The 19780-nt window shown below is 44.3% G+C and overlaps 1 pseudogene; it reads left to right on the top strand.

Moving 5' to 3' along the window:
• Nucleotides 1-1888: 1888 nt before the first annotated feature.
• Nucleotides 1889-19780, top strand: part of LOC111963934 (phosphatidylinositol 3-kinase regulatory subunit alpha-like) — a 33989-nt pseudogene continuing 16097 nt past the window's right edge.

Here is a 19780-nt window from a genome sequence, read left to right as displayed (position 1 = left end):
GCCAACGAGTGATACAGTATGTTTCAGTAAGGTTGGCTTCTTAGTGTTCATAGCAATGGTTATCAACTGTAACGCAGAAATGGAACATGAATCACAGAAAATAGATGTTGTGGTGGATGCTGCAGAGAAGTACTTGGGTGTATGAAATTTGGCTTTGAAAGAGTTACAGGGTGTGTTGAGTGGTGGTATCCCGTTCTTCCAGGACGGTGCAGGAGCAGATAGGGTCAAAGTAATGGAATGGGGTAGTGGGTTTTTAGCAGTAGTGGTGCGTGGGTAAAATCACTGACGAAGCCAAGCCAGAAAATTAAAGCCATATTAGAACCTACAATATGTGTTGCTTTGTTTGCTCTATAACCTGTTAGTTCATATGCCTTGCCACCGTGATATACAGTATAGGCCTAAGGCCGAGATAATAAGAAGACACAGTGGCAAAATAAATTCAAACACACCTTTGTTTCATCACAAAACCGGAAAGCAACATCTGTCCAGTGGAGTCCACAAAGCATATTGCACGTAGCAAACAGTTAAATGACCTAAAGCATGGTCAATCAAGTTAATGTTTTCAACATTTTCGGACTACTAAACAACTATTGATTTAGAACACCGGAGAGTTACCCCAAATCGCAAAAAAAACAGGAGCTAGCTCCACTAGTCCAGCACCATTTCAACTTCAACATTTCAACATCATCAAATCCCCTATGCTTAGTTGTCAATGTATTAGACTAAAAGATTCCAAAAACAATTTAGTCCAATCAACATAAGCTAAATATCATGTGGCTGTTCATAGTACTGATTTCTGTGTGTGTGTGTGTGTGTGTGTGTGTGTGTGTGTGTGTGTGTGTGTGTGTGTGTGTGTGTGTGTGTGTGTGTGTGTGTGTGTGTGTGTGTGTGTGTGTGTGTGTGTGTGTGTGTGTGTGTGTGTGTGTGTGTGTGTGTGTGTGTGTGTGTGTGTGTGTGTGTGTGTGTGTGTGTGTGTGTGTGTGTGTGTAAGTAGAAAAAACATGTTGACTCATCCTACTTGCAGAGAAATGCTAATGCCGCCCTCCTATCTATCATGTTGACGAAATGGTTCACGCTTTTAGATTTTGTTGTCCTAGTCTACCTGGCTAAAATGCTTGCTCGATAGCCTAACTTCCTTTCATGGGAAACGATGCGCCAGGCCAGCTAGTTATTAGCCTACTACATCTAGCTACATATTGAAACTCCATCCTCTCAGGCCAGATGCACAATGTATGAATTTATGGTTTTATCAGAACCGCTGTTATAATCATTGTCCAGCAAGGAAAATTAAGTAAAACCACAAGTCTAAATCTCTATCTCCTTCCATGGCAAATTTTGGAAAGGGACAATTTTAGCTAGCTAGCTAATCTCCGGAGGACAACAACAAAACGAGATGCAACAATTCACGATTTTTTTCTGTCAATGACGTTTGGCTTGATGTTATGTGATTGGTGTGAAGCCAAATCCAAACTGGCTTCCCTTGACACTGTTTTTTTTTGGGGGGGGCTGTTTCACTCACTGATGTTTCTCCAGTGAGATACATTCAGCCTCTTGCAAATTGAAGGAAAACACAGAGACTAAATATTTTATTATTAAGATATTATTTTATATGTATTTTGTATTTATTTTTTGTCCATTTTTGGGGGAAGTCTGGATTTCCTTGGCATCTATGAATACACACCACTGGTTTTAATGAGTGACGGGTTGGAAGGGTGTTTTTTTCCTTTTCCCCTTTCCCCATTTTGTATCACAAAGTATAATGGATTTATACTGTAGTCCAGTTGGGGGCGGTAATGGGCATTGGATGCCAACCGCCGTTAAACCCCACCGAAGAAGAAGAAGACTCCTCCTACTCACCACTATGGTCACGCCACTGACATGCCTCTCGGAATAGCACGGAACCTCGCTGAAATTTGTACGTAAACTTGCTCTCGTATATCGACAGAGTACAAATCGGAGCTATAGCAAAGAAGATTAAAACCCACCTTTTAAGTCCTGGACTAATTTGGTCGATTGATCGACAACTTTATCGGTACTTCCAGAGACTTTTGGCTTTGTCTGGCTAACGTAACGAGGTATATTTTAGGGATAGGAGTGGAATTGTGTGGGCACACGGGAAGGAAGGAGGATTCATCTGGGCACTCTTCATGCATGTGAGTCGTTCTCGTTTCAAGCTGTGTGCTTAGTATGTTTAGCTAGCTAGCCATGATGTAGGCTAGCACGTTAGCAATGCATACAGGCTAAATACTGTGCTACCGTCATCATTGAATACTATCTCGTATCGCTTTACTTGCAACGAATTATGTGTATTTAATTTTGGCTTAGCGTATAACGTTATATTGTTAAAGTTAGATAACTGAACTTGCTAGCTAACGTTAGACATTTCGATTGCTCGTCGTCAACCATGCAACACAGCTAACTAACGTTAGTAACGTTAATAATGAAATGTTACGTTATTCATGCAAACGTCGTTACTCATCATCACGCCTTACAATGTTAGACATAACGTGAATACTTCAGATTACTTAATGTTAATTTACCAATTAGCTGTCAACATGTCAGGCGTCATTTGAGCCTAAAGCCCATTGTCTGTGGTGAAGCTAGCACTAGTTGGCGTTAGGTAGTTACAGTAACTAGCTAGTACTGTGCTGCTATAGAGTGCAACAATATAACGTTAACTAGCTAGCTAGTTTACCAAAGCTGCATTTGTATTGCTTGTTGTAGCGTTACATTGTAGCTACGTGACTGGTGCATACGCGATCGTGTTTTATTGGCATTCATCATGGATGAAAAGCATGAACAAAATGATTTTTTATCTAACTACTTTGTCTGTTTGCGTTCCATCTCAGACATTATGTAAACGTACACTTTTTAATTAGTTAGTTTATAACTTATATTTTGGTGCTCATTCAACCACTGTTTGTTTGAATATTGGGTTTATTCAGCAGAACAAATCATATTGTCACTAGTGAGGAAACCACCATATGACAGTATTGGGTATTGTTGCTGGTTCTTTTCTTGTAAATGTAGCCACCACCACTAAGCTGTACTTGATAATAAAGTATTGTCTTACGCAACATGTTGCAAATGGCTTCTTCTGCTCTGTATTGCAGGTCAGGGGTACATTCTCAAGGCTACTGCTGCAGGCCATATACTGATGGAAACACACTGCCGGAGGCACCATAGGGGTGCTTTTGAGAATGACCTAAAGACAAGTTAAAAAAACATAATCAATCAGAGAACTATTGAGGACTAGAACGTTCAATACGTGTTGTGTTTTTCTTTTTTGTCCGAAGTGTGTTTGCTCAGTTAAAACATTCTCAGAAAAACGAGGAGTAACCGATTGGGGGGACCTGCCCGAACAAGTTATTCACACAGTGTTTATTTTCTAAAGAAATAACAGCCCCGTGAAAAAAAGTAATCACGATGGCTGCGGAAGGATATCAGTACAGGGCACTTTACGACTACAAGAAGGAGAGAGAGGAGGACATTAACCTCCATGTGGGGGACATCTTAACAGTGACCAAAGGGGCCCTGGGTGCCCTCGGGTACAGCGATGGCCTGGAGGAAAGGCCCGAGGACATTGGCTGGCTGCCTGGCTTCAATGAAACCACTCAGGAAAAGGGGGACTTCCCTGGGACATATGTGGAGTTCATTGGGAAGAAGAGGATCTCTCCTCCCACTCCCAAGCCGAGACCCCCCAGACCCTTACCCGTGGCCCCGGGCTCTTCCAAGGCTGACTCTGGTGATGAACAAGGTGAGTTATTAACAGTCTGCCTTCTTCAACCAAACCCCAATACCATGTTTCTGGGACCTGGTATTGGGATGCAGTTGTGATTGTTTTGTTTAGTACTGTACAAACAATGTTCAGTGTAAAAAAAAAACAGAAGCGATTAAACAATTTCAAACCACATGGGGATTTAAAAGAAAATATATATATTTTTTTACATGCCCCCCACACCCACAGGTTTTGATTGAGTAGGGCCCCACGCAGTTAAGCCAAGCTTTTCTCCTGCATTAACAGCCAGTTGCTGAAAACACAATGACATTCCAAAGACTAATCCACCATTGGTTTGCAGCCAAGCTGACATGTAAACCCTGCGGTGGTGGAATGGTTCGTATTTCATACAGACTAATCTCTTCGTAACATGACCAATGAGTTTTTAGATACATCACCCCTTACAAACCCTTTTGTTAGATTTAATCTAAGATACCTTTTCACCCACAAAGCAAATCCAGATGTTAGGCTACTTTGCGAAAACCCTACCCCTAAATTGAGTGTTCAATCATCCCTCAGTGGTATACAGTGCATTAGGAAAGTATTCAGACCCCTTGACTTTTTCCACATTTTGTTATGTTACAGCCTTATTCTAAAACTGATTAAATTGTTCATTTTTTCCCCTTACACACAATACCCCATAATGACAAAGAAAAAACAGGGTTTTAGACATTATAACAACAAGTTATAATCATTTTTTTTATTTTATCAAATTGTATTTGTCACGTGCCGAATACAACAAGTGTAGACCTTTTCCATAAGTATTCAGACCCTTTACTCAGTACTTTGTTGAAGCACATTTGGTAGCGGTTACAGCCTTGTCTTCTTGGGTATGACGCTACAAGCTTGGCACACCTGTATTTGTGGGAGTTTCTCCCATTCTTCTCTGCAGATCCTCTCAAGCTCTGTCAGGTTGGATAGGGAGCGTCGCTGCACAGCTATTTTCAGGTCTCTCCAGAGATGTTTGATTGGGTTCTGGCTCTGGCTGGGCCACTCTCGGACATTCAGAGACTTGTCTGAAAGCCACTACTGCATTATCTTGGCTGTGTGCTTAGTGTCGTTGGAAGGTGAACCTTTGCCCCAGCCTGAGATCCTGAGCGCTCTGGAGTAGGTTTTCATCAAGAATCTCTCTGTACTTTGCTCCATTCATCTTTCCCTCGATCCTGACTAGTCTCCCAGTCCCTGCACTGAAAAAAATCCTCACAGCATGATGCTGCCACCACCATGCTTCACTGTAGGAATGGTGCCAGGTTTCCTCCAGATGTGACACTTGGCATTTAGGCCAAAGAGTTCAATCTTGGTTTCATCAGACCAGATAATCCTGTTTCTCATGGTCAGAGTCCTTTAGGTGCCTTTTGGCTAAACTCCCAAATGAGCTGTCATGTGCTTTTTTTACTGAGGAGTGTCTTCCGTCTGGCTACTACCATAAATGCCTGATTGGTGGAGTGTTGAAGAGATGGTTGTCCTTCTGGCAAGTTCTCCCATCTCCACAGTGGAACTCTAGAGCTCTGTTAGAGTGACCCTCCGGTTTTTGGTCACCTCCCTGACCAAAGCTCTTCTCACCCGATTGCTCGTTTTGGCCGGGCGGCCAGCTCTAGGAAGAGTCTTGGTGGTACCTAACTTCTTCCATTTAAGAATGATGGTGGACACTGTGTTCTCTGACCTTCAATGCTGCAGAAATGTTTTGTTACCTTTCCCCAGATCTGTGCCTCGACACAATCCTGTCTCGGAGCTCAATGGACAATTCCTTCGACATCGTTGCTTGGTTTTTTCTCTGACATGCACTGTCAACTGTGGGACCTTTTATATAGACCGGTTTGTGCCTTTCTAAATCATGTCCCATCAATTGAATTTACCACAGGTGGACTCCAATCAAGTTGTAGCAACATATCAAGAATGATCAATGGAAACAGGATGCATGTTCACTCAATTTTGAGTCTCATAGCAAAGGGTCTGAATACTTCTGTAAATGGAGTGTTTCTGTTTTATATTTTTTGTACATTTGCAAACATTTTTTAAAAACGGATTTCACTTTGTCATTATGGGATATTGTGTAGATTGATGGGGGGGTGGGGGGTGTATTTATTCATTTTTAGAATAAGGCTGTAATGTAACAAAATGTGGTAAAAGTCAAGGCGTCCGAATACTTTCTGAATGCACTGTATATATATGTTATACCTAAAGGGGTCTTATATTTCTAAATCAAATAGCTAAGTGATCCATGGTATGACCATCTTAATATAATTCCTTGTTCGCTTAGTAGAACCACCCCAACGGCCTAGACTTTTAGAGGTTAAATATCCACCCCAAATGAAGTGTGATGTCTGCAGAAAGAATGGGGTGTAAGCTATGATATGACATCTTGAGTTAGAAAAAAATGTAACTACAGTAAGTGAAGTGGATTATCACCAGGTAACAGAATTATATTAACATCAGTTGTCTGTGATTTGTACTATACAGAAATCCATAATTATCAATGTAGTTCTCTTCATGGTGATGTATCCTCAATAGGTACAAAGGTAGAAAAATTGAATATCCTCCTTTGTATGTTTGGGTATTATTCTACACGCTGGATATTATTTTAATGAGCTCCGCTCATTGGTAGTTATGCTAACGTTAGCTATCTAGCTAACCAAACGAATGTTTACAATGCCATGGCTGAATGCCTCTTGATTGAACTCTAATTTCCCTCAATGATTTTAATCAGAACAGGACATCCATTCCATTTAGCTACTGTTTTTGTTGTAGTTGTCAGGTTAAAAGATTTAGGCAAACGATTTCTAGTAGTAGCAGCTTGTCAGTTCATGTTGAAGAACATGGAAAAGTAGCCTACGGGTAAATCCATTTTGAATTCTATCACATTTTTATAGTATTCCTTTTGATTTAAACAACTTTCCATACATGTTTGCCCATGGAAGAAGTGGTCAAAGTTACTATTTGGACCAGAATGTCAAAACATTCAGGAGATAAAGGTGCAAAAAATTTACCCATTTTGCATAACCCACCATACAATGAGACATCCACGTTTTCATCACTGGAAAGGATAAACGGTTGAGTTTGATATATATTTTTTCAACCAGGTGGTTTGTGTTTCCAACAAAAAAATTGTTTGGGAATGTTGATTCCTAGGCTATACCAATCATTGTAGTAAGCGGGCTATGTGCCAATGTTTGCAAGTGAGCCATTGTCTCGACTCTTTCTTTATTTCAAAAGAAATAGGCCTAGGGTCAAGCAAGTCAGTTGCCATTGTTTGCTTTTAGTTTTTTGTTTCAGTTACCTCATTTGCACTTGCCCATGCAGTTTGGTCCATGTGGTTACTTTGGCCCAGAGTCAAACGCTAGCAGAGAAAGACGGTTTACATGGTGGGACTACAATGTCAGCCTTGATAACAAGTGCCAGTGCTCACAGTAGCCCCACTGAATGCTAACCAGGGCCGGAGGACAATGGTGCATGGCTCTGGTCCAGCGCCCAGCGCGTTGTGTTGCTGCGCAGCACCTGGTGCCAGCCCACCAATTGGACCTCTGGAGCACTTCTCTTTGTTACTCCTCTTGGCCTGCATCGAAAAGAGATCAAATTAAATTTCCCTTTGGGCACAAAGTAATGTTTTTGCACCCGTCATTCTACACTACATTACCAAAAATATGTGGACACCTTTTTAAACATCTAATTCCAAAACCATAGGCATTAGTATGGAGTTGGTCCTCCCTTTGCTGCTATAACAGCTTCCTCTCTTCTGGGAATGCTTTCATCTAGATTTTGAACCATTGCTGCAGGGACTTGCTTACATTCAGCCATGAGCATTAGTGAGGTTGGTCACTGATGTTGGGAGATTAGGCCTGGCTCGCAGTCTGCGTTCCAATTCATCCCAAAGGTGTTTGATGGGGTTGAGGTCAGGACTCTGCGCAGGTCAGTCAAGTTCTTCCATACCGATCTCGACAAACCATTTCTGTATGTACCTTGCTTTTTGCACGGGGGCATTGTCATGCTGGAACAGGATGACTATTGCCACAGTTGGAAGCACAGAATTGTCTAGAATGTCATTGTATGCTGTAGCTTTAAGATTTCCCTTCACTGGAACTAAGGGGCTGAGCCCGAACCTGGAAAAACAGTCTGACCATTATTCCTCCTCCACCAAACTTTAACGTTGGCACTATGCATTGGGGCAGGTAGCGTTCTCCTGGCATCCGCCAAACTCAGATTTGACGGTCGGACAGCCAGATGGTGAAGCGTGATTCATCACCCCTGAGAACATGTTTCCACTGCTCCAGATTCCAATGGCGGCGAACTTTACACCACTCAGCCGACGCTTGGCATTGTGCATGGTGATCTTAGGCTTGTGTGCGGCTGCTTGCCCATGGAAACCTGTTTCATGAAGCTCCCGACAAACAGTTATTGTGCCGACGTTGCTTCCAGAGGCAGTTTGGAACTCAGTAGTGAGTGTTGCAAATGAGTTCAGATGATTTTTACACACTTCAGCACTCAGTGGTCCTGTTCTGTGAGCTTCTGTGGCCTACCACTTCGCGGGTGAGCTGCTGTTGCTCCTAGACGTTTCCACTTCACAATAACACCACTTACAGTTGACCGGGGCATTGTTGGAAAATTGTCATCCTATGATGGTGCCATGTTGAAAGTCAATGAGCTTTTCAGTGAGGCCATTCTACTGCCAATGTTTGTCTATGGAGATTGAATGGCTGTGTGCTGGATTTTATTGACCTGCCAGCAACGGGTGTGGCTGAAATAACCAAATCAACTAATTTTGAAGGGGTGTCCAAAATTTGGGGTAGGATAAAATTTGGGGTTGGTCAGGAAGTGACCAAGAACCCGAAGGTCACACTAACAAAGCTCTAGAGTTCCTCTGTGGAGATGGGAGAAGTAGGACAACCATCTCCAGTAGGACAACCATCTCAGCAGCACTCCACCAATCTGGCCTTTATGGTAGATTGGCCAGACTGAAGCCACTCCTCAGTAATTAAAGGCACATGACAGCCCGCTTGAAGTTTGTCTGAGAGTCTTTAGATGCCTTTTGGCAATGAGAAACAAGATTCTCTGGTCTGATGAAACCAATATCGAACTCTTTTGCCTGAATGCCAAGTGTCACATCTGGAGGAAACCTGGCACCATCCCTACAGTGAAGCATGGTGGTGGCAGCATCATGTTGTGGATGTTTTTCATCATGTTGTGGATGCTTCAGTGACTGGGAGACTAATCAGGATTGAGGCAAAGATGAACGGAGCGAAGTACAGAGATCCTTGATGAAAACCTGCTCCAGAGCGCTCAGTACCTCAGGCTGGTGTTAAGGTTCACCTTAACACCTGTTGGAAGGTTCACCTTCCAACAGGACAACAACCCTGAGCATACAGCCAAGACAATGCAGGAGAGAAGTCTCTGAATGTCCTTGATTGGCCCAGCCAGAGGAAAGGTCATGGTGGAGGCCAGGTCATCTGATGCAGCACTCCATCACTCTCCTTCTTGGCCAAATAGCACTTACACAGCCTGGAGGTGTGTCGGGTCATTGTCCTGTTGAAAAACAATTGATAGTCCCACCTAGCACAAACCAGATAGGATGAAGTATCGCTGCAGAATGCTGTGGTAGCCATACTGCTTAAGTGTGCCTTAAAGTCTAAATCAATCATCGACAGCCGCCAGCAAAGCACCCCAACACCATCACTCCTCCTTATCCATGCTTCTCGGTGGGAACCACATGCAGAGATCATCCGTTCACCTACTCTACGTCTCACAAAGATACGGCGGTTGGAACCGATACACTTATTTTAACTTAATATAATACATCAATAAAATACATTTAGCCGCAAATAAATAATGAAACATGTTCAATTTGGTTTAAATAATGCAAATAATACAATGTAGAAAATAGTAAAAAAATAAAGAACAATCCTTGAATGAGTAGGTGTCCAAACTTTTGACTGATACTGTATGTAAATGTGATATTTCTGTATTTAATTTTTTATAAGTCAGCAAAAATTCTAAAAACCTGTTTTTCTTTTGTCATTATGGTGCATTGTGTTTCGATTGGGGGGGGGGTGTATTTAATACATTTTTAGAATGAGGCTGTAACGTAACAAAATGTGGAATGTCAAGTGGTCTGAATACTTTCCGAAGGCACTGTATATAGTTTATATTCTGCTGACTAATCTACATGGGCATTATATGGCCCAGATCTGATCTGGAAGCTTGTCTGTTTGCATTGGGCTTATTTTTAGGGAGATTTTTGTTGCTGCCTGTTTAAGAAAAATCTCTCCGGCCTTTTGTATGGGGGAGGTTTGATATTCCATTCACAAAAGATAACTTGAGTCATTTTTGTGTTGTGGAAAAGCCTTGAGTCAACGAGATTACATATCACACCATTGTCTTGTTCTTTTTTACAATGATTACATAATTTATCTACCGTCATAAAAAATAACAAGTGAGCTATTATAAAACAAACAACCCAGGCCATTTCGCTCAAAACCGACACAATTCTATATGGCCACTTAAGGACGCCGTATCCTTTATGCGGGTTCTTTGCGGGCTCTTTGTCTTTGGTAGTCCTCTATGCTCACCTATAAAACAGGCTCTGGTTGCCTGGTTTCCATTCCTTGTCCTTTGTGGTGTGATTGTGAAATTCTTTAGCTGGGGATAGCAGGGTGAGCGAGGAGCCAAATGAAGGGGGCATGTGTTGAATGGTTGAGCTGTTGAGTGGCAGCGCTGAGCCCAGAGCAAGTGTGAATGTAGCACTAAGAGAAGAAAGTTTCTGTGACCCAGTTACGGAAAGGAGGGGAGAGGCAGAGAGAGCTTGATGCTGGGAGCGAGAAGAGTGGCTGGAGGGAAGGGGCTGAAGGCTGGGGAAAGCTGTTGGTGAGCTGAGTGATCAGAGCTGAAGGCTGGCTGGGGGGCAGAGGAGAGGGGCCTGGGGAGGCTAAGGGGGAGAGGTTCTGAGGAGGGCTCTGGGCGGGAGGGAGAGAGTCTTGTTGCTTCAGAGTGTTTGATTTATTGCCTGGCACTGGGGGATCTGGCAGATCTGCTCTCTCTCCCCGCTCTCTCTCTCTCCAGCTTTTTTTTCTTCTCACCCTACTCCTCTTTTTAATGTTTTGATAATGTTCCTGGAGTCGGCCCCGGATGGGGGAGCAAGGGGGCAAGAGGGAGGAGAGTGGAGGCTTGGAAAGAGGCCTGTGCTCTCACTGAGCCACAGGGGTTTACTTCAGAGCAGCAGATGTGGTGAGAGCGGGGGGGAGGGGGGGGGCTCTGGACTGGGCTTGGGGAAGCATTCCGGCTCATTCCAGCTCCAAGGCTTTTTAAAACACCAGCGTGCTGCTGCTCCTTTCTTGGGCCTCTCAACTGAGGGCATGTAGCCAGCCAGCAAAGAGGAACTCCACTCTGAGCCTAAAAACCACTGAGATGAAGAAAGCGTCACTTTCAGTTAACAACTTCCATTCACTCTTTTTGGCTGGTTGGCTCCACCCTAGTAACACATTTTTAAATAGTGGTTGATCCTGGTGATGAGGCCGTTTTTTTAAGCATCTGAAGTTGTAGCTTGCGTGACAAAACGGCAGACTAGAATGTCTCTCTGGTTCAGAACCAGCCATATTTCTGAGTTTCTTTTGTCACCACTGGCGTAGTGGTGGGTACCAGCAGACAAGAGTGCTGACAACTGTTGTGATTGAATTGGTTCGCCCGTTGATACCATAACAAGATTGTAACCTACCTACCTAATGCCATTTATACCGTAATTCAATTGTGAAATCTCACATTCCAGTTACATCCCATTGACAACATTTTAACGTGTGTGATTGCTGGATGGTCTTATGTACTTTATTTCAGATGTGTGTGTGCAGCTATTATGGTATTTATGGTATGCAAATATATATTTTTTTAACCTTTTATTTAACTAGGCAAGTCAGTTAAGAACAAATTCTTATTTAGAATGACGACCTAGGAACAGTGGGTTTAACCGCCTTGTTCGGTGGCATGATGACAGCTTTTTACCTTGTGAGCTCGGGGATTCGATCTAGCAACCTTTCGGTTAATGGCCCCACGCTCCAACCACTAGGCTACCTGTCGCCCCACCTATACAGACAAACAAAATAAGGTTTTGTTTGTTTTCAAACTATACAGGAGCTTATCATTTAAACCATATTGAACATAGTGTTGCACACTTGATTAATGCAACAATTCACAAACGTGTGCACGTTTTGAAAAGCCTTAAGTTTCAATTTGGCTAACAGAACAAAAATGCCGTCACTGGTATTAAGGTAATTATTGCAGGGACGTGTGGCTTTGGACAGCCATTGTCTTCACATTGTACAACTCGAGGCGGGTATGTGATTTAGATCTGTCTCTGTACACTGCCAAAATATGTATCATGGAGATAGTATGTGTCGTCACACTAGTCTAGTGTAAAAGAGGCCCGAAGGGTTTAGTTCAACGCTTATGATTCACTCTGGCTTTTATCAGCCTCAACAAGGCACGTAGGCTACGTGCTCCGTCTTGCTCAAGGAAATCTTTGACGCCGTTATATTTCCCGAAGCTTACCAACATAGGCCTACATATTTGTCATTCTTTGGAGACTTTCTCCCTCTCATGCGACTGTAACATGAAGGGAATGGAGGTAACCGAAATGTTGCTCTAGTCTCGTGCTGTAACAGTAGCATTTTATGTTGACATGAATGTTTATCAGACGTAAGTCACCTCATCTTTTCTCTTAGCCTTTGTTCTATCAGTGCGCTTCTAGGCACAAACTCGTGCCTTTCCCCCCCCCTTTTTCTAAAGCCTACTTCCGGCATCACGTTTTTAGTTTTGATTTGCTTTACTTCGTTTTGTGCCTGCCAGTAGGCTGTAGGTTACTCCGCTAGCAGCTTGCTAGCTATCTGGCTAAAAACTGCAAGCAAGCTAGCCTTGCAAACTGCGCTACGATCCGTATATGCTGTCTCTGTAGAGTGTATAGACCATTGAAGTGTATAAATCCTGGATGATGGACGGTGGGGGGTGGTGGTGTTGAAGCCACCGCATAGCCATCTTGGTACTCCTCAATTGTGTAAAAAATGTACGATTTTGGAAGCTATTGAAACGCATTCATTGTCTACGTTTCCTTTTTGAAAAATGTTTTATATTAGACACCTTAATGCCATTTTCCTTAAGTGTTTATTTATTTATTTATTTACCAATGTTACTATCCACACTACAACAAACAATACTTCAATACATGTAATTCTGTCCTTGAAACATTTTGTATTTAAATACTGTAGGATTCCATTAATTATTATGGAGGACTGCTCTTATTAGGAAGTGCCAATATCGCTGACCGGTGCCTTCAAAGCCTCTCAATGGCCAATATGTAGCATCAGCAGTCCAGAGTTTTTATACAGTGCCAGTCAAACGTTTAGACACACCTACTCATTCAAGGGGTTTTCTTTATTTTTACTATTTTCTATATTGTAGAATAATAGTGAAGAAATCAACTATGAAATATCACACGTGGAATCATGTAGTCACCAAAAAAATGTTGAACAAATCAAAATATATTTCAGATTCTTCAATGTAGCCACCCTTTGCACACTCTTGGCATTTTCTCAACCAGCTTCATGAGGAATGCTTTTCCAACGGTCTTGAAGGATTTCCCACATATATACTGAGCACTTGTTGGCTGCTTTTCCTTCACTCAGCGGTCCAACTCATCCCAAACGATCTCAATTGGGTTGAGGTCGGGTGATTGTGGAGGCCAGGTCATCTGATGCAGCCCTCCAGCACTCTCCTTCTTGGTCAAATAGCCCTTACACAGCCAGGAGGTGTCGAGTCATTGTCCTGATGAAAAACAAATGATAGTCCCACTAAGCTCAAACCAGGTGGGATGGCGTATAGCTGCAGAATGCTGTGGTAAATCAAATCAAATTTTATTTGTCACATACACATGGTTAGCAGATGTTAATGCGAGTGTAGCGAAATGCTTGTGATTCTAGTTCCGACAATGCAGTAATAACCAACAATGGTAGCCATGCTGGTTAAGTGTGCCTTGAATTCTAAATAAATCACACAGTGTCACCAGCAAAGCACCATCATACCACCTCCTCCATGCTTCACGGTGGGAACCTCACATGCAGAGATCATCCGTTCACCGACTCTGCGTCTCACAAAGACAGCGGTTGGGAACCAAAAATCTAAAATTTGGACTCATCAAACCAAAGGACAGATTTCCACTGTTCTAATGTCCATTGCGCATGTTTTTTGGTCCAAGCAAGTCTCTTATTTTCATTGGTGCTGTATCACAACCGGTTGGGAGTCCCATAGGGCGGCACACAATTGGCCCAGGGTAGTTAGGGTTTGGCCGGGATAGGCTGTTATTGTAAAATAAGAATACTTGCCTAGATAAAAAAAAAGGTTAAATAAAATGAAGGCCTGATTCACGCAGTCTCCTCTGAACAGTTGATGTTGAGGTGTCTGTTACTTGAACTCTGAAGCATTTATTTGGACTGCAATTTCTGAGGCTGGTAACTCTAATGAACTTATCCTCTGCAGCAGAGGAAACTCTGGGTCTTCCTTTTCTGTGGCAACCCTCATGAGAGCCAGTTCATCATAGCGCTTGATGGTTTTTGCAGCTGCACTTGAAGAAATGTTCTGGATTGACTGACCATATCTTAAAGTAATGATGGACTGTCTTTTCTCTTTGCTTATTTGAGCTGTTATTGCCATAATATGGACATGGTCTTTTACCAAATAGGACTATCTTCTGTATACCACCCCTACCTTGTCACAACACAACTGATTGCCTCAAACGCATTAAGGAAGAAATTACACAAATTAACTTTTAACAAGGCACACCTGTTAATTGAAATGCATTCCAGGTAACTACCTCATGAAGCTGGTTGAGAGAATGCCAAGTGTCCAAAGCTGTCATCAAGGCAAAGGGTGGCTACTTTGAAGAATCTCAAATATAAAATATATTTTGAGTTGTTTAATACTTTTTTGGTTACTACATGATTCTATATGTGTTTTTCCGTAGTTTTGATGTCCTCACTATTATTCTACAATGTAGAAAATAGTAAAAATAAAGAAAAACCCTTGAGTGAGTAGGTGTCCAAACTTTTGACTGGTACTATACGTCATTAGCTAGAATTGGACAAAAATGCTTAATAACCCAGATGAGTGCTGTGTTGGTTGTTTTGGAACTGCGTAGTTGGTCAAACTGTTATGCATGTGAATGCAGTGCAGGAGGCAAGGGTGGCCGAGTTTGACGCAGACAAAAATGAAGAGAGTGAGAGAAGGAGAGGGAGCTTTCACACTGAGACTACGCCTGCACAGTGTTAAAGTAGAGTGAAGCGTTTACATCTAGGAGAGAGAGAGAGGGGGCTTGTATCCAGCTGCTAACAGTAAAAAGGTAAATAGTACAAAAGTTGGTCCCATTGCAGCTCCACCAGGGAGAGCGAGTCAGGAATGAGAGGGGGGGAATGAGACAGTGACGACTGGGAGAGTACACTCTGCCTGCATAGCTGGAGATTGAGATAATAGAGCGTTCTCCTTTTCAGGGGCCTCTTTAGTGCTCGGGTGAACATCTGCTATACTGAGCCACTTTCTGAAGGGGGGTGGGGGGGGGGGGCTGCTGCTCCTCCATGTTCAAATATTGCCTTTCTGTTCCTCTTTCTCGAGCCTATGATAGATAGCCATACCCCCGCTAAAGTCAAAGACCCAATGGGACAGTGTGTTCTAATGTAGTGGGAACTCAATAGAGCCGATGGCAGCTGCGGTGTAGTTGGGGTGGTAATGGCACTCATCTGGTGGTGGAGGAGGGGGGGGGACTGCACGGTAGACTGATTTGTGGCGTTGTGATGAATCAGTGGAATTGTACTAAGTGCTGATTGCAGTAACTTGGGCACAATGCAGGCAGAACAATAAATGGATACGCGGTGAATGGGTACCGAATGGCGGCTGTTTCTCTCGCGTGTACACACACACACACACACACACACACACACACACACACACACACACACACACTGGGTCTTCTGTGCCGTTAGCGTTCTGGTTGACTACTTTACACATTTGATTCCCCTGTTTTTTAGTTTTGTTCTGATTATTTTGTTTAGATGCTAAATGTAGCATATGTTGTTTTGTGTTCCTCCTATTGCAGACAAGTAGAATGACAGGCAGTGAAGGTAGAAACGACTTAGAATGTGTAAGAAGTCAGACCAATGGGGTGTGTTTATTCGGCATTTCAACCCGTCAAGCGAAGGGGGATATCGAGCCGTCCAAATGAGAGCTGATCACAGTCAACAGCAAACACAACCTCTCTAAAATCACGCGCTGTTCAACGGAACAACAAAAACATGTATAGAACTTAATTTTAGGGCAACAATAAAATCTATCCACATTGTAATTGAATTTCTCTTTTTAATGCTTCACCATACTGCGCTTGGCCCTGCTCCATTCCAGTAAAACGCCTGTTTTTATGGGCCCTGTGTGCGTGAGAGGGCTCACATGTGCTTTTCATTACTTGATCGCCTCCCGAGACTGGAGTCTGAATTGGCAAATGTTCTTCCTGGAGGCGTAGCATGTCTGCCAGCAGGATTAGCCACAGGTTAGAGAGACGGAGAGGGGGGGGTGTAGAGAGAGAGAGGAGGTGGGTGCTGTGAGGGAGAGGTAGCGAAAGAAGGAATGAAGGAGAAAGACTAGATGTGGAGAGAGGGAAGGACCGAGGGAGAGATTTGGCGGAATAGCCAAATGTCAATAAAATGCATGGGTGTCGTGAAAGCCAGCCTCATGTTGAGAGCTCGTGGAGTAATATATTGTTCCAAAGGGGACTTATTGCTGCTGATGCCACAGCCCATATTTAATACTGTGGCTCCCACTAAATCTAATATGTCACTCCTGCTAGCTGTATCTGTTTTTAAAGTGGACTTGCAGACACCTCCCGCTTTGCCCATTGTTAAATTACCCTGGTACGTTTGTCATACTGGCTAAGCAAAGGTTGGTTATTTTGTTAGATTATAATGGGAATGTTTTTGATTTTAATTAATTGATGTTGTCCCTAAAACAGAAAATGTTTCTTAATATAGGCCGCGATGTTAATGTTTCTTGTCATTATCTGTCAGATCATTTCATGGCAGAAGCTAATGAGTCGTGAAGATGTACATTGTTGCTTGTTTATTATAAACCTTCAGTTGAACCAACTATTTTGCACAAAGCGCCAAATGATTGTTCTTTCCGTTTTTTTCCCCTTTCGATTCTTGCCTCCAGTGTAGCAACAGGCTTTTCATTGGCTCTCATTGAGTGCATGTGTTGCTCTTTTCTCTCTGCAGAGGGGGACATAGTCTCACTTTTCCAAGCTCAAGGCTACTCCATGTTCTATAGCCTGTTTTTCGTGTACCACTGCATGGTATACTAATAAGCCACACTGACCTGCCTATTTCACCCAATAGCTTTCTGATACTATTCTTCCGGATGTAGTCCGTCGTCTGGCCACAGTCATGTCGGCAGTTCAAACCTACCCTTTCAACTGGTGAGAGATTGTTCCCCTCTAGCCTAAACCTGCAGGGTATCACAACACCAATGGCAGCTGCGTTGACTGCCTCAACCTGTGGTTGACTGACTGACTGAGGCCTGGGAGGTTGAGGCCTGCCAAAGGCGCAGGCTTGTGGAGACTCGTTCAAGGGTCCCCCCCTTTCTCTCGCTTTCTGTCGAGCACTCTCTTGCTCTTCTCAAGTTGCCAGGGCAGCCAGCTTTTCAGATTGGGAGAAAGTTAGAACAGTTTGTCTGATGAACAGTCCTCCGCTGCAGTGAAAGCAAGACCGGGGTGAATTTGAAGTGTTTCTGAATTAGAGGAGGAAACAGTTTGTTCTTTCGTGAATAACCTATTCCGCTGTAGGCTGCTACTCTTAAACATTAACATTTTATTGCGGTGTGTCTTTGCATAAACTTGCACTTCCCTGGTCCCTTTGAGTAATTGTCTCAAGCCTGGGTGAAGGTTTCTGCTATGTGCACAAACATTGTAATAATGCGGGCAGAGAACATTTAAAACATTTTGGGAACTGTGGGAGAGACAGCAGTGAAAGCTGCAGAAGGACTTACCCTACCTGTATGTTTGCATGCCCTGTTAGCTTTCCGCAGAGCAAAGGGGCCAGAGAAGGGGGCAAATATTTTCTCTCTCTTTTGTTCTCACCCCCTCTGTCTCTCTCTCGCTCTGTGTTTGTGTGTCTCTCTCTCGCTCTGTGTTTGTGTGTCTCTCTCTCACTCTGTGTTTGTGTGTCTGTCTCGCTCTCTCTCGCTCTCTCTCTCTCTCGCTCTCTCTCTCTCTCTCTCTCGCTCTCGCTCTGTTTGTGTCTCTCGCTCACTGTGTGTGTGTCTCTCCTCCCTCGGCCGCTCTCGCTCGTCCTCGCTCTCTCTCGCCTCTCGTGGCTTCTCGGCTCTCCTCCGCTCCTCGCTCCGCTCTCCCTCCGCTCTCCCTCTCCTCCTCGCGCTTCTGTGTCTGCGCTCGCCTCTCTCTCGCTCTCAGTTCTCCCCTCCTCTCCCTCCGCTCCTGTGTGTGTCCTCGCTCGCTCCTCTCTCTCCTCCGCTCCCGCTCCTGTGCTGTGCTCGCCCTCGTGCTCGTCTCTCCCTCTCCCTCCCGCCCTCGCTCCTTGTGTGTGTCTCCTCTCTGGTCGTCTCGCTCTCTTGCTCTTTGGCTGTGTGTCTCTCTCTCTTCCTCCGCTCTGTGTAGTGTGCTCGCTCTCTCTCTCTCTCCGCCTCTGCTGCGCTGTGTCTCTCTCTCTCCCTCCGCTCTGTGTGTCGTGTCCTCTCTCGTCCCTGGTCGCTGTGTGTGTGTGTCTCTCTCTCTCTCTCCGCTCGTGTGTGTGGTCGTGTGCTCTCTCTCCTCTCTCTTTCTCCTCTCGCTCTGGTGTGTGTCTCTCTCTCCTCTCCTCTCCTCTCGCTCCTGTGGTGTGTCTTCTCTCTCTCTCGTCTTCGCTCTGTGTGTGTGTGTGTGTCTCTCTCTCTCGCTCTGTCTGTGTGTGTGTGTGTCTCTCTCTCTCTCTCTCGCTCTGTGTGTGTCGTGTGTCTCTCTCTCTTCTCTCCTTTGCTCGCGCTCTGTGGTGTGTGTGTCTCTCTCTCTCGCTCTGTGTGTGTGTGTCTCTCTCTCTCTTCTCGCTCTCTGTGTGTGTGTGTCTCTCTCGCTTCTCTGTGTGGTGTGTGTCTCTCTCTGCTCTTGTTGTGGTGTGTGTGTCTCTCTCGCTCTCTGGTGTGTTGTGTGTCTCTCTCGGCTCTGTGTGTGTGTGTGTGCTCTCATCTCGTATCTCGTGTGTGTGCTGTGGTGTGTCTCTCTGCGCTCTCTTGTGTGTGTGTGTCTCTCTCGCGTCTCTGTTGTGTGTGTGTGTTCTTCGCTCTCTGTGTGTGTGTGTGTCTTCTCGCCCCGCCTTCTCTGTGCGTGTCTTTTCTCGCTCTCTGTGTGTTCTCTCTCGCTCTCTGCGTGTCTCTCTCTCGCTCTGTGCGTGTCTCTCGCTCTCTCTCTCTCTCGCTCTGTGCGGTGTCTCCTCGCTCTCTCTCGCTCTGTGCTGTCTCTCCGCTTCTCTCTCTTGCGTGTCTCTCGCTCTGTGTGTGTTCTTCTCTCTCTCTTCTCTCTCTCGCTCTGTGTGTCTCTCTTCTCTCTCTCTCTCTCTCTCTCTCTCGCTCTGTGTGTTCTCTCTCTCTCTCTCTCTCTTCTCGCTCTGCGTGTGTGTCGTTCTCTCTCTCGCTCTGCGTGTGTGTCGTTCTCTCTCTGTCTGTGTGTGTGTCGTTCTCTCTCTGTCTTTTTGTGTGTCGTTCTCTCTCTGTCTGTGTGTGTGTCGTTCTCTCTCTGTGGGTCTCCATTTGATCTGTTCTAATCACCAACTAATCAGCCCAATTTATTTGGCCATTTTGGTCTGTCACTCGACACCGGCCCGTCGGCGTTGGAACTATCAGGTTGCCCAGATGGTTCCGAGAGGCAACTCTATCTCCCCTGCCCTTCACAGGGCAGCTATGGATAAAGTAAATAAACACGACCCAGACACTAGTGCTGCGTTT

The sequence above is a fragment of the Salvelinus sp. IW2-2015 genome, linkage group LG5, assembly GCF_002910315.2.
Source record: "Salvelinus sp. IW2-2015 linkage group LG5, ASM291031v2, whole genome shotgun sequence".
Lineage (NCBI taxonomy): Eukaryota > Metazoa > Chordata > Actinopteri > Salmoniformes > Salmonidae > Salvelinus > Salvelinus sp. IW2-2015.
The sequence above is the reverse complement of the archived record's forward strand: the minus strand, read 5'-3'. Positions and strand labels throughout refer to the sequence as shown.